Genomic DNA, 6,351 nt, shown 5'->3' with positions numbered 1-6,351 from the left:
AACACCGAACTTTGTGGGTATGGAACAGGCCCATGGCCTTTAAGCCAAGGGGAAAAGATGTTGGTATTATCCATATAGCATGATCTGAGGTTGGGAAGGACCATTTGTAACAAAAACTAGAATGTAACTTCTGGGGTGGATTGAGGTTCTCTCGAAACAGCACCAATCTAGACCTATCTCAGGTAGATCAGTAGAGTAATTTTCAAGATTTCAGACCAAATGAGCACTTGTACTCAATGTATTCCTATGCTTTAATGTTTTCGTTTTCCTTAAAAAACCATTTTATTATAACATAGTTATAATTCAATTCCCAGCTTATTACCTATTATCTAAGTTACCAAACTAACACCTGAAAATAAACTCATATAAATGAACTAATAATGATGTACGTTCATCCATTCAACAATGTTTCAAATCCCTAGTGCATGGTTCGGTGCTGGATGCTGGGGATGCAGTAAACAAAGTGTGCTTAAGTGCTATCTTCACAGTGTACTTCTCAAATTGTAACTTGCAGAAGAATCGCCAAGAATATTAAACTCTTGGAGCTTGAGCCTTAGCAAAAAGAATCAGTTCAACTAGTTAAAGAGAAGACCCAGAACTGGCATTTTTAACTGATTCCAGGTGGTTTGAATTCCACAATACAATAAACATTGGTTTAAAGTCAGAGAATGAGGCTAAATATTAGTTATTTGAATAACTGGAGGCCCTGTGCGTGAAATTCAGGCAAGGGGCTTGGCCCTCACAGCCGCGGCAGCTTGCCTCGGCCCTCGCAGCCCCGGCTTCACCCGGAAGGATGTCCAGAAGGTCGTTCGGCTGTCCAGTCTGATTAGCATAGGATGCTTTTATTTTTATAGACTGGTAGCCCTGCACATGAATCAGTAGCTCTCTGTGGGGCCTGGCTGCTCTGCGCCCACTGCCCAGAGGCTCTCCACAGCCCAGAGGCCCATCCAGTGCCCGGCCTGGCCAGAGGCCTATCCGCACCAGGTGCAGAAGGGCGGCCTCATCGCCAGGGCGACGATGCAAGCGCACCCCTCACACTCCCTCGGCGGCTCCATTCTTGCTGCCCAGAGGCCCTCCGCAGCTGGGGGGGCGGGGGGAACACTCGCCTCATCGCTGCAGTGATGAAGCAAGCATTTCGCCAGGCCGCACACTTCCTCCCCACCCCCTCCCCGACTGTGGGACTCTGAGGACTGGGTGCCACCATCTTTGTGACGGAGCGATGGTTAATTTGCATATCACCCTTTTATTAGATCACATGTGTCAAACACAAGGCCCGCGGGCCAAATCCGTCCCGCCAGGCCTTGCAATGTGGCCCGCACCACGCTGTCATCACTGCACTCCGCTGCGTTTCCATCACAAAGACAGTTTATGACTGTTCAGTAAACCATTCGGCCCGCGATTTAGGCTGGATTTTAGATTTTGGCCCCTTCTCTGATTGAGTTCAACACCCCTATAGATAGACTATGTACTAAGATTAGCTTGTTTTGTAGCAGCAAAATACAGGGGCAGTATATGAGAAAATAACTGGGAAAAAAGAATGTAATTCAGAATGTGATTAAGATCAAGTAACACTTATTTGGAGACCCGAAAGGTGTGTGATATCTAGCCAGATGGAAATGTTAGGGGACAGGGGAGGTTTTCGGGCAGTGGAAACTGCGGTGTGAACATCCCAATGACCAGGAGGAGTTGTGTAGCACACTTGCTACTTAGATTATTGATGGGACTAGAATCCAGAAAGAGGTTGGGAGAGGAAAGAGTGATAGTCTTTACCCTGAGCCCGTCTTGTACTTCCAGCCTGATCCAGAAACCCTCCAGCCACCCTAGATCCAAATCCAGAAAGAAAATGTCTGGCACAGCGCAGGCCTTGCGCTGGCTCCCTCTTGGTAGCTTCATGCCGCTGCTTTACCAGTTTAAATATTTCAGTACCATCTCTGTATACAGATAGAAGGTTAAACGTGAGAATTAAGTGGGGACGTATGATGAAGGACTTTGCGGAGAATGTGAAGGATTTTAAACTGCATCTTGGGAGTCATGGGGACCCACCGATGCAAGTTAAGCAAGCGAATTCCAAGTTTAGAAATGCATTGGGATCGAGGCATCTGTGAGTGAGAGTGCGAAAGACCAGAGGCAGAAATCGTGTTACCTTTCCCTCGGAGCAGGACTGGGGACATTTCCAGAGGTCCATTCCACCATGAATGTTGAATATTAATTCGCAGGACATGAGAATCAAATTTAGAGTTCTCATCTGGTCACACAATATTGAAATAGTGTCTAGACTGGCTGATTGGCATCTGAGTGCCTGTTTCTCATTAAAGTATAATACTCTAGCTAAACAGGAGAGTAGTTGAATCTTCAAATGAGATTTTCTATTCAGAGCCACTATAATTTGGTTCTCTTCTCACTGAAGTCTATTATCACTTTGTCAAATTATACTACCGTATAACATAAAATCTAGTTATAGAGACTTAAAAACTAGATTTGGTAGCATTTAACACATTTTTGTCTTGCTCCAAAAATCTCTTTTACCACTATAAGCTCAAGCTTTTCAACCCATCACATTTAGGTAGGGAGTTGGATACACAATTACTTCGTAGTTCAGGTCATAAACTTCGCACCATTGTATGTACAATAAGGTATTATGTTTTATGATTTTTTTCTTAATTTCTTTTCTCCCAAAGTGTTGTTCTTATTTCTGATTTTAACATAAAAGTGTTTTCAGTCCTGCCATAAAAATGTGTAATGTGAATGCTTATATTCTCTGCCCCAAGAATAATAAAGTCTTGTAAATATTAAAATGTTCTCATAATTAGTAGTGTCTGCTATATCCATTTAATGTTGAGTAGGCTTCCGTTTCTTTTGATGCTTCTGGTAATTGACTCAAGTACACTGCCTACTGTAAATGAAATCAGTCATTATATGTTGTACACTATAAGCTAATGAATATACACTTAAAAGTCTTTTTTTTTATGTCCAGTGACTTACATTTTATTTACCCACTGAAAATTAGAAGAGAGGTTTAAATTACTACTGAATGGATTAACTTAATTTGATAATACAGTTCATCAATGTGACTAAGCATTAAAGCAGTGTCTTTTCTGTTTTGGGCTTTGTCCTATCCTTTTTGAATGTCTTCATTGTTGACCTGACTTTCAGAAAATTAATTCTTCACACATTTTATTTGTTCTATCAGCATAACAGCAACAAAAACTTCCAGCCATAAATTGTACTTGAAGCTAGAGCTCAGTGATAAATAGGTTCTTGTTCTCTGCTAGTTTCAATGATGAAATGTTGTTAGCTCTGAACTCTTATTTCACTACTCTAGGCCCAATAAACAACATAACATTAATTGTTTTATAACCCTACACCACCTCATTCTGCTTGATTCATAAAACAGTTATGCACCATTTAGAAACATCTCTCAGTAGGCTTCATTTTTCCTCAAAAAACAAAGAGTTTGCTTTCATTAATCTTGTTCTTTCCTCCACCCCCCCAAAATGCAGCATGAGCTTTGAATTATACAATAAATTTTCACAATTCTCATAGTTTCTGAATTAGCTGAGGGAGGGAAGATTTAAACCACATTCAAATATTTTCTGCACATGTCAAATGTTTAAAACTTAATGGAAAAAAGAAAAAAAATAATAATGGAAAATAAACCAGTGAGAGAAGTGAACCAGTATGAATAACCCAAGTTTAATATGAGCAGAAGTGGAACACACTCTCAAAGTGGGCCATGTTTACAGGGCAGGACTGCTGAGGTCGGCATTTTGAATATAATTCTATGGCATTGTTAGAGAAAAAAAAAATCAGCCTCCTTTTTGTTTCTACTTTAAAGAAGCATTAAAATCAGAGCTAATTTAAATAAGGGTGATCCAACATGAGTCACTACAGGACATCCGTCTCCAAACATTTTCTGGGTATAAGTGAGCCAGTCTGCCCACGAGTCTGTATCAGTCTGAAGTCTGTGTGCCCGAAGCTCTGCAAGGACAAAGCCAAAATGTCAGAGTTCGGAGCAAGGAAAATTTTGTTGATCACAAAGTCACCAACTGAGAAGCCCTAGTATGTAGTTCTTTAAATTCATCTTAAGAAAGTAAAAAATTTAGGCTTTTATTATGTCAGGCAAAGGGAAAATGAGAGGGACTGTTTTTATAAAAACTCAAACTCCAGCAGAGTTTCTGTAATGATTAAGATGTCTAAAGCAGGAGCCGAAACTGGTTTGGCTGGGTGAATAGAGCTTTGGCTTGCGGACTGAAGGGTCACAGGTTCGATTCTGGTCAAAGAGCATGTACCTTGGTTGCAGGCAAATCCTCAGTGGGGGTGTGCAAGAGGCAGCTGATCGATGTTTCTCTCTCATCGATGTTTCTAACTATTCCTCTCTCTTCCTCTCTGTACAAAATCAATAAACTATATTATAAAAATAAAAAATAAATGTCTAAAGCAGGAGATACTTGAGCGAAGCCTTGGCAACAATGCAGGCTTGAAAAAGATGGTGTCATACAGAACAAGCATTTGAACCTGTTACACCCCAATAAAGGTACAGTTTTTTCTTTGGTGGTTACAATTAAGAGTACTCAAAGCGATTGAATCACAATAGAGGATTGAGATAGACAGTCTTCAATTGTGGGAATACATTTAGCAGCCATAAGAAATCTATGCAGTTCTAGAATCACTTGATTTTACTAAAAGTGAATAATATTTTTAGGTATGCCCTTAAATTGTGCCTGTCTTCATAATCTACAATAATAAAAGTGCAATATGCTAATTAGACTGGAGGACCTCCCTGACCAAGCCAAAGTGCCTCCATTTCATAGGAGGTTTCTGTTTTCCCCTTTCCTTAAGTATATGGGTATGAAATGCAATGAAAATTATCTTCCCTCTTAACAAACTGATATTAAATAATAATGTAATATTTTATATAGACATCAAACTTATATATGGATAGCTTTATACTTTCATTTCCTTCTGAATTCAATTAAGTAAAGTAACTCCTTTATTTCAAAATTTTAATACTGTAATAATGATAAATGCTAACATAAATGAGCTCACATTAAGTACTAGATGCTGCATTAAGTCCTTTGCAGGGATGCTGTCTTTAAATGTTCATAGCAAATGTATAAGATGAAGTATTAGCATTAGTGACAGACAAGAAAACTAAAGCATAGTCAGGGTAAGGCATAAAATTATGTAAAACAAAATCACAAATTGATCCTAGATTTGTGTGAATCTAAATTCAATTCAAATTTTTTCTGGATGTTTCTGATGAAGCAGCCATAGAATTCCCACTTCCACACATATTTTACAATTGAGATTCATAAAGATTTAAAGGACTCTTTGGCCATTGCTGTAGGTGATATTCTCAAAAGGTCCTATCTCGCCGAAACCGGTTTAGCTCAGTGGATAGAGCGTCAGCCTGCGGACTGAAAGGTTCTGGGTTCGATTCCGGTCAAGGCCATGTACCTTGGTTGCGGGCACATCCCCAGGAGGGGGTGTGCAAGAGGCAGCTGATCGATGATTCTCTTTCATCATCGATGTTTCTACCTCTCTATCCCCTCTCTTCCTCTCTGTAAAAAATCAATAAATACAATATATTAAAAAAAAAAAAAAGGTCCTATCTCAAAAGGCCTAGCAGAGCAAGGTCTTCCATAAATGGGCTAAATATTTAATCCCTCCCACTGTGTGAAGGGCCCCCTGGGAAGGCACTTGAGCATTCTATATTGATCCCTCTTGCCATGAGGGACCCTCTTCTCACAATCCAATTGTCCAGAGCTGTTGCCTGAGCTTTCTGTTTATGCCAAGGTTGTAACATGATGATGGCTGGTACCATGGATCTATCGCCCAGTGGGGTGAGTTGGGCCCTCCCTGGAGAAAATACCTGGGTTCTCCAAGATATGTGATCAGTTCTGGGGCCTTGCCAGCAGGCGAGGGGATCCCAAGGCAGGTGCTTGGTGTGGAGGCCACGAGGACATAGGCTACCAAGGAGACAGAACTGGACCTCACATCACCCTGCTTGGCTCCGTAGGATGGCTGGTTAGCCAGAGGAGGGTAAGATTTCTCAGGGAAGGAACAACCTAAGACAGGCACAGTCACAGAAGGGCCAGCAGGAGAAAACTTGGGGCTCAACAAAGTTGACCCTCCCTCCCAAAAAGATTTGCAGAGGCCTGAACCCTAACCCTTCTGTGAGAGGTCTACTGCCCAGACCTGCAAGGGAGGGCAGTTGGGTGACCAGACCTGCAAGGGAAGGCAGTTGTGGGTGATCAGGCCAGCAGGGGAGGACACTTAGGGGTGACCGGGCCAGCAGAAGAGGAAAGTTGGGGGCAACTAGGTTGGCAAGGGAGCAGTTAAGTATCAATC

The sequence above is a fragment of the Pipistrellus kuhlii genome, unplaced genomic scaffold, assembly GCF_014108245.1.
Source record: "Pipistrellus kuhlii isolate mPipKuh1 unplaced genomic scaffold, mPipKuh1.p scaffold_m20_p_3, whole genome shotgun sequence".
In the NCBI taxonomy this organism is placed as follows: domain Eukaryota; kingdom Metazoa; phylum Chordata; class Mammalia; order Chiroptera; family Vespertilionidae; genus Pipistrellus; species Pipistrellus kuhlii.
Note: the sequence above shows the minus strand (reverse complement) of the source record.